This window comes from Diabrotica undecimpunctata, chromosome 4 (assembly GCF_040954645.1).
Source record: "Diabrotica undecimpunctata isolate CICGRU chromosome 4, icDiaUnde3, whole genome shotgun sequence".
NCBI lineage: Eukaryota > Metazoa > Arthropoda > Insecta > Coleoptera > Chrysomelidae > Diabrotica > Diabrotica undecimpunctata.
In genome coordinates, this window is record NC_092806.1 from 158,085,682 (window position 1) to 158,102,043 (window position 16,362).

Below are 16,362 nucleotides of genomic sequence, written 5' to 3' on the forward strand. Positions count from 1 at the left end.
CAGTCTTTACTAAATTTCTCAAATCCTGGATCTCAATCCTTAAAGAGACTTCTCCCTATTCCTTACCCAAATTAAGAGTAAATTAACCAGGTGCTAGTGAGGCGCAGTATATAAACGTCAGTATCCAGTATGTTGCAACAAAAGTTGAGTATATTAACAAGATCACATAAAAGAGAAACACCGGTTGATAATAATTATGAACAAAAAGCAACAATTTATATTAACTTATTGAAAGTTCAGGTCGAACAAGACCGTTAAATGAAAACACGAATACTAATACCACCAAACCACATTGATATAAATGATCATTCTTTTATTCATCATATATTATAGCAGGGGTCCTCAATTTTATTGTCATCTATTGTATCTCTTACTACAGTTACGATAAGAGAAGGAAAGTTTTTTCTTTAATTTTTTTGATTAATAGTTCCTCGGTAACAATACGCAGATATGGAAATATTATTCCATTAATTTTTATGCAAAGGATATTCAAAAGATATTCGAAATAATTAATATTGTAATTTTAATGGGCTGTCATAAATCATCGGGAAATGTGCTGCTGCCGTACGGCTACATTTTTTTTTGTGTGTGCTCATGTAGAATATATTAATCAGAAATTGATACTACGTTGTATGGAAGATGTGTTCCGAAAACAATTGATTTAGTTTGAAGATTGTGATACTTTTACTAACACGTTATTAAACAATGTGAGATGTAAGCTATAATTTTTTTAGTCTTAATCAAGCCTAGTTTGTATAACAAATAACGAAAAGGTCCAAATTTTTGTCATTATATATTACACTGATTAATATTTTTAGAAAATTATTGTCTTGGAGAAAGCATATGAGAAAAATGCACGTTAGATAGAAATGGGTGAATATAACACAAAGACTATATAAAAAAATAGAGCTGCAAATAAAATTAGGCAATGAAATAACAAAAAGAATCACCGCAACCAAAGGTCTCAAACAAGAATGTGGTCCATCACCTCCAAGTTATAACATATAATAGAGGTACAGATTAGGCTTTGAAGAGATAATATAGAAAATGCGGAACAATGGGCATACCAGTACAAGAGAATATATTACATTCACTACTTTTCGCAGATGACCAGGTCATTTTTGCACAAGACAGGGAGGAAATGGAATATATGATCAGGAAATTGAAGGAAGAATATGAGCTATGGGGACTCAACATAAATATATTTAAGACCGAATACTCATATATTGGATCCGAGGTTACAGATTTAAACTTAAGTTTAGAAGAAGTGACTATTAAGAGTTATAAGACTTTTAAGTATATATATATATATATATATATATATATATATATATATATATATATATGTATATATATATATATATATATATATATATATATATATATAACGAGTTTATTACAGCTGCCGCCGTTTCTCGCAACCTAGCTTCCAACCTTTTACTTCTTGTCTCCACGATCTTCTTGGTCTTCCCTTTTTCCTGCGGTTGGTGGGGATCCACTGTAACATTCTCTTCAACCATCGTTGATCATTCATCCTTTCTACATGGCCATACCATTTCAGCCTTTTGCATTCTATAGTTTCCAGGACGTCAATGTCTATGCCCATACGCTCTCTGATTTCAAGACTTTTAAGTATTTAGGGTAAATGATAAGCCGAGATGGTACTTGTATGAAAGATATAGAAATGAAAATGGCAGGGAAAAAACAAGCCACGAAAGCACTCCATGGAGTGATATGGAACAGACTGTTATTCTTGAAAAAAAAGAATCTTTCAGAGCATAGGTGGCCGAAAAGAATATTGGACTGAGACCCGCCAGGAAGAAGACGGAGAGAAAGCTCTGCTACAAATTGGAAAACATATATAGGAAAAACTGTAATAGATAGATACTTCAGAGAAAATGACTGGAAAAACAGAGTGCTGTGGAGAACGAAAATGGCGAACGCATAGTGGGAAATGCCAAAGAAGAAGAAGAAGAAAATTATCGTCAATTTAAATACACTGTACAGTATTTAACTATTTAAAAATTCCTTTTAGCAACAAAAGACATTGTAAACGCAGACGCTGACAATTTTATCTTTATCAATAACTTTTTTTATTTTTTAACTGTTCTCAACCATAGTTTTCTGGATCTTCCTCTTCTTGGTCTGGTCTTTCCTCTTCATATAGATTTCCATTATTTCATTATTTGTTCGTCTTCGCCACCTTATGTTGTCTTTGATCGCTTCACATATTCAGCGTACGGTTTTTCTCTCATGGTTTTTTCAGTTGGTATTTATAAGGTTTTCAGACCTTGTTCCACTTGTTCCATATATTTAAGTTTGGTTCTTTCTTTTGACCTTCTCCCTACAACTCGTCTTATTATTTTCCTTAACATGTCGCTATTTAATAACAGGTTTTCAAAATGCTGCCCCCATCTGCTTGTTATACCTGCCGCTCCCTACACCAAAGTTACTCCTTCGTCATCACAGAAAATCATTTTCTATTATTAATAGCGGTTTTTTTGCATCAGAAACTTCCCATATATTTGTTATTAAAATTGTCTTTAATTCTTTCGTTATGTTTAGATATGTTCGTTAGAATGAGAACCATTTTCAACAGTCGAGACATATCATTAAAAACAAAATGCCGTCTATTGAACTACTACATATTCACAGTTCTGCTCTACTGGGTTGACAGAGTTACTAATGTGGAGGTCCTGCGTAGAATGGGGAAAGATTGTGAAATTCTCATGACCGTCAAAACTAAAAAGTTGGAATATCTAGAACATGTAATGAGAAATCAATAACGTTACGGCCTTCTCCAGCTGATTCTCCAACGGAAGGTAAATGGCAAGAGAGGACCGGAAAGAACACGCATTTCCTGGCTTCAAAATTTACGAAAGTGGTATAACACGACTACCACTGAACTGTTCCGCGCTGCAATAAACAAAGTAAAGATAGCCGTGATGATCGCCAACATCCGGAACGGATAGGCACTTTAAGAAGAAGAAGATGTTTAGATAAATCACTTGTTTCTTTCTGGGTATTGTTTTCATTTTCTGTATTAGTTGCTGTAATTTATCTATATTATCTGTATTTTTTACTGATTCGATGTCCCCATATTATCCTTGTCATTGTTTGCTTCATGTTGTCTTTCATAGTTTCTCGGTGTTTTTCTGGAGTTCTTGCACCTCATCTTCATCAGATTCTCTAATTTTTGTCATTCTAAAACTTAAATTAAAAATACCAAAAACAGAAAGTTTTTGGGGTAAGTTTTAGTGAGTTGGACATTATATATATATATATATATATATATATATATATATATATATATATATATATATATATATATAATAATGCTCTTGCTGGAAAATTTGTGAGAATTCAAAAAAAATTAGAACGAAAAATTGATGTTAAAGGCCCCTATCTCAGGCCTCAATCTTTCATCGTGAATTTCTCACAAAAATATACCTCCGAGAAACAATACATTTGCCATCAAAAGCGTTCAGTCCAATTATTAAAAAAAATTTGCAGGTAAAACTGAAAATTCGCGAAAAAGGTTGTAAAAATACCGGGTCTAAAATTGGCTCAGAAATTGGAAATCTGAAAAGTATCTGGAAATTTGTTAATAAATATTTGAAATTATCTTCATAGTCTTGAAATAAAAAAAGTTATCTTCAATAAATTCAAAACTCACACTTGTATAAAATTGCTTCATGGAAAATGATTTAATTGTATAAAGATTTTGCACTGATTTTTTACGTACTTACCTATTACAAATTTTAAATTTTATAATTATATACTTAAACGAGTTTGCGCAATTTTAAATGTATGGACAAAATAATTATTTTAAATTATAAATACATTGATCGTAAAAATAAATTTGAATAATGGAAAAAACGACTATATTATGTCCCCTTTAAATAATTCCGCGAGGTCACCTAATTTCCGATTCTGTTTTCAAAGTTTAAAACAACAAATTTCATTTTTCTTTACATCATTGTTTTCAAAATAACTTTAAATTTTTTATACCATATTGTCAGCATAGATCCAGATTCGGATATATTTTAGAGAGAAGGAAGTATTTTAATTGCTGTTGTTATATTTTAAAAGTTTAACATGGTGTAAGAAAACATATTAGAAAATTTATTGTCAGTAAATGCTGCCTAATAGCAGACACAGCTTATTTAGATTTATAATGCGTGATTAACAACTTTATCAAAACAACATTTCGGATATATTTATTTACTTCAGCGACTCAAATATTTAGAGATCCATTTCAATTGCTTCATCCTATAACAATTTGCAAGTCAACAAATGATATGAATAGCTTGTATTGTCTGCGACAAATTATCGGTTTCATTATCGTAGCATTTTTAGAATTATCAAGTTACTGTTATGTCAACAATCTGGGATACCTCCGTAAATTCACCTCTCGGACGATTTACAATTTAAAGTAGGTGAAAGATTTTTTCATCTGGAAGACGATAATAGATTCGAAAATGGAAATTACTGTTTGAAGTGAATTTTTTAAGAATATGATGTTTATTTTAGATATGAAGTGAATAAACGGTTTGGAAGCTATTATAGAACATGACAATAAGGAATGTTTTTTAATACATGTTGCTCGTTTTCTGATTTCAATTTGGTGAGATCCTTAAACGTCCAATCTTCATTTTTAATACTTCCTGGGGAGAGTTTTGATTGTCTTAGAGTTTGACCTTTTTGCAAGATTTTGGTGTTAAAGCACTTAAAATACGTTAAGTACAGTTCAATGAATTACGAATTCCTTGGGGTTTTAGAAAATGGTCTCGATTGGGCCGCTTATGGCAGTGATTATAAGACAATTACGAAGTAGGGAAGCCTACTTCGTAATTGTATACTTTTCTGGGTTATATTCCAAAACTTTTATATGATATAATTTGTTTTTTCTCTTAGGAAGAGCAGAATGCTTTAAAAACCCTATTCGCTGTGAGATATGTTGTTAATAAAGGGCTTGTTTCCCAAGCCATAATTTTAAATAAGTAATACATAATAATTACCTATTTGATGGTTTAAATTTTGTGTCTGTGTGATTTTTAGTTTCTTTTTTTTGTTACTAACCTTTATTAGAAGCATTATTATTAGCATTAGAAGACACGGAATTAGGCATTAAGGTGAACGACCTACCAATTACATAAATACATCAAAATAACATTTTGAAAACGAAATATATGGTCATTAGCAGAAACCCTCCAAAAAACCCGATAATATGCTTAGGTGACGATCGCATAAAACGCGTGAAAACTTTTAAATACCTTGGCACCACAATCAATGACCAATCGGATCCACAACAAGAAATAAAAACCCGAATACAAATGGCAAGACAAGCTTTTGTGAAATTCAGACCGCTCCTATGTAATCAAAACCTAAATTTCGAAATACGCTACAGAATGGTCAAGTGCTACATATGATCCATCTTGCTTTATGGCATGGAAACGTGGACTTTGAAAAAAACATCTATCAACAAACTTGAAGCATTTGAAATGTGGTCATTGAGAAGAATGATGCGCATACCTTGGGTGGATAGAGTTCGAAACGATGACGTCCTTAAGAGAGCCGGCGTGGAAAGAGAACTCTTTGAATTAATTAAAAAACGCAAGATTGGTTACCTTGGGCACATATTGAGAGGAGCAAAATATGAAATACCACAGTTAAGCCTACAAGGGAAGATCGAAGGTAGGAGAGGAGCCGGCCGCAAACAATTATCCTGGTTAAGGAATATTAAAGAATGGACAGGAATACACAATACAGGCGAGCTGTGTCACGCCGCCAAGAACAGAATTCTAGTAATGAGATAGTCGCCTACGCACTTTGGTGTATGGCATGTTAAGAAGAACCTTTATTGTTTTTTATCTAATGAAAAATAGAAACATATGTATCAAAATCATAAATGTTATCTCTTTTGAAGCATGATGGTGAATGCAATTATCCACTTACGTCTTTTTTCTGTCGAATTCAACATCCAACCTACTTTTTACGCGAAATTGGAAAATAACCTAACCTTTTAATAGAAATTCCGTGAAGGTTATGAGAACCGTGTTAATAAAAAAAATTCTCGTGATATATTTAATGGCAGTTTAGAAAGAGATACACCAATCAAGACTCATTTTCTCAAAATTGCTATTAATTGCTACCTATTAGCTTAAGATGTCGAAATCTGGACTTAACGTTTATATTCAACGGCCAGCTCGCCATGGTAAGTACCGATATGTTTCGTTTTAGAAACTTCGCTTTGAAAAAAAGATTAAAATATAAACGAGGATATACCAAATACGTTGGACGTTAATGCGATCGAAAGAGAAAGAATTTCCGCTCTATTTTGGACTAGTTGAAATGTTTCGAGTAATTATTTTAATAATTTTACAGTTAAACCTGTACCTTTACTTATATTCAAACTAAACTTACTAAAAAATGCTTCTGAACAAAATAGAGATCAGAGATCAGATATAATATATAATGAAACTGTTAACATTATAATAAATGCTGAATTTTCAGTTAAATATATATCCCTTTTGGATATTTTAATCTCAAAAGAGTATATTGGATATGAAAACAAAATACGCTGAAAACGAAAACCAACAGATATTTAAATTGCACATCAAACTACCATAAACGAGGCATGTCCAAAAAATATAACAGTTTTCTTCACAAAAAAAAATTGTTGATGTTTAGTTAGCGATACCTAAAACTGTTAGTTTTAGTTAAAAAACAAGGTTTTTTTTTAATTTTCAAGCAGGTAGTTGTTATTTAAAGCAAGCGTGGTATAGAAAAATTCAACATTAGCCTATCTCAAAATTATAAGAAAAAATGGCGCAGTTAGCGACGTTTTTGGACTGCTGTATGTGTCATCATCAATATCACTCTATCTAAAATGTATACAAATAAAATACAAGAACTCAATTAAAAGATATCACCACAAAAGCTCGAGAAAAATCTCCTAAGATCATTTAACTTTTTAACAGAACGGTGATCCTCCGCATTATGCTTTATTATTCGTCAATATTTAGACCAGAATTTGCCACGGCATTGGATTGGGCATCGAATGGCCTCCTCGATCTGCAGATTCATCTCCCTTGGATTTCTTTTTGTCAACTTAACTCAACATTCTACAAATGCTTCGAAATATGAGAGAACGATTAGAACAAAACCTTAAAATTTAAAAATTTAAAGACATGTTTAGGAAATTGCAAGCTCTTTAAAATGATATCTTATTTGAGCCCCATTGCCATTAAAGAATGTTGGGGTGATTCTTACCCTTAATTACGGTCAAAGTAAAATAATCGAAAATACCGGAAGAATGTGTCCCCCTTTAATCAAAAATCAACATGTTACTGGGTTTTTTAAAAATGTTGTGGCAGTTCCTGATAATGCCTATGTTTCGTTTTCCTCCAGTCACCCTGGATACCACTATACACATGGAAATAAGAAATCTGAGACGAGAAGCAAAAAATGGTACGTAGAAAAATGAGAAGAGATTATTAGTAATTATTAGTAATGATAATTTCATTCTTCAGAAGAAAATCGAAGAACAAACAATCGCATACAATAACTAACATACTGTTGGAGAGGAATGGGAAAATCATTGAAGACATTAAGGATAAATTAAAAACATGGCAAGAGTATATACAAGTACTTTTCGTGTGTAGAATTTAGTTTTTTTTATTTATATCAGTTTTCATTCAGCCATCTCTTCCATAATTTGTGATTCTCAGCCACCATTTTCCTTTCGTCGAAAATCTTCCGCTTCATTTTTTCCATGTATACAATTTATCGTATCCATTGTAGAGGAGGGCAAAATTTCCAAAAAACTAGATAAAAATGAATCAAATACCTAGTAGGAAATTCTCCAGAAAGCAACATTTCTGGGAAAACATATCTAGATTAATGAAATTGACTTCAACAAACACCACATATTTGTGATAAAAGAGAAAAGCTCCAAATCTGCGTTAGCGGTATCGGACGTTATATATCGGAATATATATCGGAATATATATCCGATATTATATATCGGAATAGCCCCCACAAAATTATTAGACCCTCCGAAATATAACAAATTGATCACCGGCATCCTTTGGAGATCGGTAAAGTCATCACCAGCATTTTTGACAAAATATTTTGACTAAAATATTTTGTACTTACACGGGTAATGCGACCGTAGAGATAATACCGGTTTTTTTATGAACAAGTTAAGGATGAAAACCAAGAATTGGTTTAACTCAATCGGTTTTATCAAAATCATCTATTCACATATTTTATATTTACTCTTATTTTTTTTTATTCCTTGGAAGTTACATTTTCTCTTTGAATTATTTTCAATTACTTTTTTCAAAAATGCTCTTTTTTTTAATAATTTGGATTACTATACAGGATTACAGGATGTAAATATAACATGGCTGAAGTACCTTCTGGTTAATACTATACGAGAAGAAATTCCAGGAACACGTTCAAGATCAAGAAAAGATGGGATGATGTCACAAAGGCTAACACGAAAGGGAGTACAGATTTTGAGTTATAGAAGTCAATCACTTAAGATTTTATTAAAGATACTATTGAACAGGTTATAAAAAGGTACGAAGAAATGGGGTACGACTGGAAATCAGGCTGGATATAGAGGCTTTGCATTCTTTTCAAGTACTATTGCAGACATGGTTTGATTACCAAAATAATGTTGAATTTTGTCGATTTCGAAAAGACATTAAATCACGTAGATCATTATAAAATGTGAGAACAATAACTTAATTTTGCTTCTCGGGAATTCGACAGGAAGAACAGCTAAAGAGAGAAATATTTGCCACCATAACCGCTAATTTCCAACGCTGAAGACAATATATGAAAAAGATTACTGGTAAAAAAAGGGAAAGGTAAAGCAATAATAAAGATATTAAAGAACCATATACAAATACACCATTAATTTATATTTCTAAAAATATGTCACGTAGGCATTTCAACCGTTTTTATATTCAAAAAACTAAGATAATACTATCCGCTATCTTCGTTCGTCATTGTCGTCTCTTTTCACTATTATGTCACAGATTTATAATTGGCAACACCTTTAATGTTCACACCAATGCCCTCAGTGGGGTAAGTGCGAAATGTCTAAATGGTGGTACATATACAACTTGGAACAATGAGAGGGTTTAACAATTTCTAGAAAAAGGGGAATGTATTTGGAAAGATCATGCCTTTTTGCAACGGAAAAGTACAGAATCGTTGCTGGGGTTGTCCCTTTTAAAGTTAAATAAAGATAGATCAAAAATTTTCGAATGGCATCATTTTATCGGCCTTTCGAAAAGAAAAAACGTAAAAGGTGTTGAAGTTATTATACAAATAACGAAGATATAACTGACATAAATAAAAGTTGAATTGTTTCAGTATGAATTATGAATGTAACTGCTACATTCTAATAAAATGAAATCCTAATATTGTTCCGAGGATATTTTCTTGTGACATCTTAATGCAATTACTATTATTGTTTGGGAATAAGCCACAATTTAAGTTTATAAAATAAGTTTATTTTTTGTTTTGTTTTTGAAATCTGACTGACAGACGAGGAAAACTCAAGTCATGAAAAAGATGAAAAAATCTAATCAAAAGTCAGCAAAAAATATATAACTATTAATTACCTGCTGTCGGTTTTGCCTTAAGTTAACTTAACTGTAGACTTAATTCAGTAGCTGGGGTAGCAAATAATGGTACAAAGGGGTGAACAAAGAAACATTGAAACACAATTCAAAGACAATAAATCATTTAGAAGAAAAATTCAACCGTTAAATCTTACTTAATTATGAAAGAAGATTATCACGCAAACAAAACGAAACATCCACACATCATCTTATTATATCGAACATTGACATTTGAACTTGAATACAAACCATTATAGAACTTTTTTCTATAATTGCTACATGGAATAAAGAACTGATTAGATCTCTTAGATCAAGACAGGTACTTACGAATCGGCAGACCTAGTCTCAAAAAAAGTCTTGAAGATGACTCCAAAAAGGGAATTGAATGCATGACTAAAACCGGCTTGGCTCAATCAGAGATATAAATGTGTTAGAAATATGAATTAAATATGATAGGGAAGTACTGAAATTACATATATTGTGTACATATTTCCACTGTAATCTTCTTCCTTCTACTAGGTGCCATCTCTTTTGCGGTTTCTGCTTTAATTTTTCTGAGCCACTATTTCTTTTTTCTACCTCTATCTCTACTTGTTCTCTTTTTCTTCTCTTCTACAATCAATTGCAGCTGCTTATATTCCCCAGTATATGTACCAAAAAAGTGTGTGAAAGGGGTAAAGTCATAACAAGGAACCAAGGTCTAAATCTGAAATCAGAAATTCGATCAAGAACAGAGCAATCAAGAGCAGCCTTTTTGAAGATGAGGTAATTTCTGAATAACTAAATGCAAATCCGATATCGGATGATAAAATGTTATATCCACTATATTCTTTTATATGGTGAGGAAGCTTGTACTATTCATGTTGACTTAATGAGAAAGCTAGAAGCTTTTGAGATGTGGCGTTTGAGAGGAATTTTGAAAATACCATTGACCGATCATATTAAGAACGAAATAGTGTTGCACAGAATAGGAAAACACAAAGAACTTTTGACCACCGTTAAAAGGAGAAAGACAGCATATATGGGGCACATACTTAAAAAGAAGTACGAGTTGGTGCAGCTTATTATGAAGTGTAAAATCGAAGGAAAAGGGGTCCTGGTAGATGACAAATCTTCTCGCTGAAAACATTCGCAACTGGATCGGGTTAACCGCACAGACGCTTTTAAGAAAAGCAAAAGAAGAAGAAGAAGAAATTATTATTGCTTTTACCCATTACAGGAATTTGTTTTTGATGTATTATTTGCGATACCCCGATTTTTGGTGGCTTCTGTCAATGTTTCACCAAATTCTGACGTTATTTTGTAGTCTCTGTCAGTATTATTGTATCATCGACGTATTGGATATTTTCAGTGTAATTCTGTTTTGCTGTGATGTATTCCGTATATATGTACATATATATTAAACACAATAGGAGACAGCACATATCCTTGCGTAACTTCCATTTCCGCTCAGATATGAGCATATCCTTTATGGTTTCGATATATGTATTGTGTTTTTTATTCCACTGGAATAAGAAATACAAAAATAAAGAAGAAACAGATCACTACTTCCGGTATATGTAAATTCTTCTAATATTACAGATTTTTACGACACTGTAAGCAGCAAAAATAATTTCAGATATACATTTCCAATCCTTTAGAGGCGTCAAACATCTTACTATAAGTGACAAATCCTCTTTTGCATAAAATCTAAAGAGATTATACTGTATGGAATCAAATACGCACTGCAATAGGTATTTTAAAAATATGTAGAGGTTGGGCATTTCATTGTCGATCATGTGCGGTAGGTATTAAAAGAGATTTTGATGCTTGTGGAAGTGATACAACCAAAAAAAAATGTTATTGATAGGGTACTGCAGAGGATTTTCTTAAAAATCGTAATTGATGTAACTTCATAAAATATTATCTTTATGCGAAGAAAATCGTTTCAAAGTGACATTATGGTTTATATATTAAGAAAATTTAATTTATATATCATATTTAACAGACAAAAAACCAAATTTTCTGGGATTCTACTTCTATAGAGGTGAGAAAGTAAATTGCAAAGGGATTATTATATAATTGCAAAATATTTGGCTGAATTCGTGATGAAAAACTTAATGAACTCAAAAAATTAAATTTTTGACTACAATATAGCTTTTATGGTGTTTTGAATAGTTATTCATTTATTTCGTTTCAGCAGTGTCTCCAAAACAAATTTTCTTTAAGCACATGGAAATTCAGCCTAAAAAGACTTACCTATTTACATTGTCACATAAACAAGCTGCACGTCTAAAGGTGTGACGAAATTAATATCTAACTATAATTTAGACACCGATTTTAAATGAATTTTGCTTATTTTTTTTGTTATCTCATTAGTTTTGCCAAACTGTATTTCGTGAAAGTGGCTCCAGACAATATTCAAAATTCGTTAAAAAAATCAAATGAATATTTCTGTAAGAACTGTAAAATTTAAAGATACTAAAGTAGAAACACTCAGAAAATCCAAATCCTCCTAAGGACGTGGCAGCTATGTTGTGGATGAATATATTTTCATTATTCTTTTGCACCGTCTTTAACTGTGGTATTAATTTATGAGTTTTTTATCTACTATTATCATTCTAATTTTGAAAGCTTCTTATTTTATGGCCAATTTCCTCAACAACTTTTACTTATTTCTAAAGTACTTCTCATCTTGTGAAATTGCAGAATGTGATAAAATAAATGAATGCCCACCAAGATATTTTTTCAATACACCGATAAAGGTATTTAAGCAGTAACACAAGAACAACATTCTGATCCATTGTAAAATTCGCAAGCAAATATATAACCAAAAATTAAAAGTATGAAAGCTTTGATAGGAAAGTTGTGAAAGCAAATACTTGGTTAGCAATTTTTTAATTATACACGAGGATGTATGGATATCAAGCTAGTCTAGACCGGTTAAATGGATAAAGAAAATATTGCTTTACCAAAACAACAAAAAATATCTGAATGCTTGAATGTTGACCAGAAGCGCGTTCGATCTAGGTCCAGTTTGAAAAAGATACAAACTTTTTAAGAGAAGGGGTACATTTGGTACATTTCTATGACACAGAAATAAAGGAGCAATTCATGGAATGGAGATACTCTTGTTCTCCAAGGTCTAAGAAATTTAGTTTTCAAAAATTTGCTGGAATAGTTTTCTGGATAAAGGTAAAATAGTCTAAAAATATCGTAAGGTTTCTTTGAACGAAGAAGTAATAGAATCCGTGATTTTGCAGAGCCAGACAATTTTTTGTTGGAAAAGGCTAAAGGTGTCACAACTTTTTTATAATAAATGTATCCAATTTTGAGTAATGAAATACTTTGACTTTCTTCAATGGTAGGCTGAGTTTCAAGTGTAATGTGTGTTCAAACATAATGGAAATTTTATAGACAATTATATACCAACAGCATAGTCTCAAGCGACAAGAAATATGGGGAAAGACGGAAGTGGTACAGAAAAAATTAGTATGTGTAAACTATATTATTAGTATGTGTATAATTTCTTGTGTAAACAACATTTACAATAACATGAAAATTATCGAAAAAAATTTTTACTGCTATTTTGATAACCGCGTTCTTTTTTACCAGTAAAGAATATACTTGGATTTAGTTCATCTTTATGCATTCTGTGGTTAGTAAAATCTGTATATTAAAACGTTTCAGACGCAAGGAAAAAAAGATTTTTGAGGGATAATACTACAATTGGCGGTATCCAGCTTTGGATCAACGTTTCGGCTTTGCTTTGACATCGGACGTCAGATTTCTATTATTTCAGCATTATTAGCAATAAAACAGTCTAAAAATGTCACAAGACTAAGTAAACAATATTGACAACAAATAGATCTGTCAATTTACGCACGATACAATAGAATGTTATTTAAAAAGATTTATACTAACGTAAAAATAGGTACTGCCCCAACAACGAAACATGTACCTTTTTTACTGAAATGTCAATATTCTAAAATATGTTTTCTTTAAAAGTTTCAATTTTCTATAAGTACATGTTTAATATAGAGGACAAGCTGACACAATTTTTGGAAACATAACGTCCGAACATATTTGCCGCTAAATTTAAAAATGTAATTTAGAAATACAATTATATCTATAATGTTGTAGATTACCTTATTCAGAATCCCATTTAAGTTGTTAGGTCATTTCAAAGCACCAATCGTCAATAAAAAACAGTTCAAACTTCAAAACAAAATCCAATATACAGCTAAAGTACACTTAAATCACAAAACTAAGAAGCAAAATTAAGCAACTGTCACTACGCAGTCCACAGAACAAAATCCGCGCACCAAAATAATAATAGTCGCAAACCAAAACCAAAATAAACAGGGGTTGTAAAGTATAAGGGTAGCAACGTCTCTGGTCGAGCCGCCACAAAGTCGTGAGATCGACTGCCAAACGAAAATTTCTGACGGTCTAGCAACTCCCTCTTAGTTGCGCTGTTTACCCCCACTACTCGAATTGAAAATTTCAGTAAATTGGAGAATTGAGATTGGTCGATTTGTGTGAATAGGGTACAATCTGTGACAGCGTGGTATGGGCGCGTAAAAAATATTGCAAATTCCTGATAGTGGCGTCAAATATGATTTTTATTCGAAATAAAATCAGTAGGTGTTACTATAGAAATTGCAATTGTGGGAATAGGAGCGAAGTGTTACCAGAAATCAAGTTATATTTTATTATACATAACTCTGTGAATGGAACAATGGTAGAATTCAAATATTTTGTTTATTGTTTTTTCTTAAAATGCTTATTTGCATTTTTTTAAAAGTATTTCTTGGGTTCCCTCGCCAAATTTTTTACTGCTTATTCATTATTTTGTTCTTCGAAACTAACCAATAATGTGTCGTCCAATAACAAGATTTTAGATCGACTGTGCAGTCAATCAATGTGTAGAGCGATTGAGCTACATCCTGATCATTGTTTCTTAAGAATCTAAACTTAATCAACAGCACAGAATTTATCACAGGAATCATCAATATAATCATCAACCCGTTTTAAGTCCACTGGAGGACATACGCCTCTCTTGTTTGTATTCAGAATGCACAATCCTGTTTCGTTTATTTCTATTTGGTCTCCATTCGGTTAACTCAACATCTGTAACTCTAGTTCTGTTTCGTAGGTGTTGGTTCGTGATCTTTTCTTTTATTGTTACTCCTCCCATTGAATGCTCAATTCTTTTTTGTATTATTCTTAGTTTTGTAGTTAGTTCAAATGCGGTTTTAAGAGCTCCATATGCTGCGCATTCATGTGCTATTCTTTTTGATACCTCACCTGTTTGGTTGTCCTTGCCTATTCTATTTCCGTGTCCAATGTATAGTTTTTTTTTTTAACAAATTCTACTCGTACTTCGTCTGTATTTTGTTTTGGTGTGTTTGGGATATTTATTCTTAAATCGATTACTCTGCAGGTTATTTTTAGTTCTTCTAACATAGTGTTGATTTCGTCTAGGTCATCTCCTATCAAAACTATGTCATCAGCATAACACAGGTGGTACAGTTTTTCCCCGTCGACTATTATTCCTTAATGATCCCAATCAAGTGTTTTAAATGCACGTTCTAGGAGGAATGATTATCATATCATATGGTAAATACATAACAAATATAAGTAAATGAGAGTTGAAGCTGCAGCAGGTTTCTACCTACCCAAAAAAGCTGAATGCATAACAGACAATCAAGAAAATGTAGGAAACATGTAGGTTAATATGATGAAGAAACTACAAGAAGAATATACCAAGGCTGGCCTAGATTTTAACCTCGCGAAAACAGAGTACCTATCTACAAGTGAAGAAGACATAGAAGATCTACAGATTGATGACAACGTAACAATCAAAGGAAAGGATAAATTCAAATACTTGGGGTTTATAATCACGAAAAAGGCAACAACAGAGGAAGAAATTACACAAAGATTAGGATAAACAAGAACAGCAATCCGACAACTTAACTCAGTATGGTGGGATAGACACCTAAATATGAAAACAAAAACACAGATTTATAAAACATTAGTGCGAAGTATTATGACATGGTGCTGAAATTATGGTGCTGAAAATTAGATCATAAACAAGAAAAACAGCAGTAAGATAGTAGCAACAGAGATGGAATGCCTGCGAAGATGCTGCAGAGTAACAAGAATGGATAGGAGAAGTCATGACGAAATAAATCAAAGAACATCAATAGAAACGGACATACTATCATATATGTAACATGTATGTACATGTAAGAAGAACTGGCGACAGCAGATGGATAAAGAGAATAACCGAATAGGAAGCAGGAAAGAGGACGACCCCGAAAATCCTGGAGGAACGAAGTAAGAGAGCGCCATGAGTAAGAGAGGCCTAAACGATGGAGAATGGGACAACAGAGAGAGATGGAAACGGTTGAGCGGGGGAAGGCAGTGAATACTGTAGAATCTCTGAATATATATATATATATATATATATATATATATATATATATATATATATATATATATATATATATATATATATATATATATATATATATATATATATATCGAGAAAAGGAGTACGACCGTCAATCCAATATAAACTAAGGTACACTCGAAGAGTGGTGGGTTTATCGGTCAAAGTGGAGAAATAAAAGACAAAGACGATGGCTACTTCATCTTCAATAAATAGATGAAGTAGCCATCGTCTTTGTCTTTTATTTCTCCACTTTGACCGATAAACCCACCACTCTTCGAG

At 32.2% G+C, this 16,362-nt stretch overlaps 1 protein-coding gene across 2 annotated transcripts in view; it reads right to left on the minus strand.

Annotated features, from left to right (window-relative positions):
• Positions 1-14,037, minus strand: part of LOC140440308 (zinc finger protein castor homolog 1-like) — a 246,779-nt gene extending 232,742 nt beyond the window's left edge. For both annotated transcript variants that reach the window (XM_072530734.1, XM_072530733.1), the window contains exon 1: positions 13,772-14,037. The gene's annotated coding sequence lies outside the window, so the exon portion shown is untranslated. The remainder of the gene's footprint in view (positions 1-13,771) is intronic.
• Positions 14,038-16,362: the final 2,325 nt, after the last annotated feature.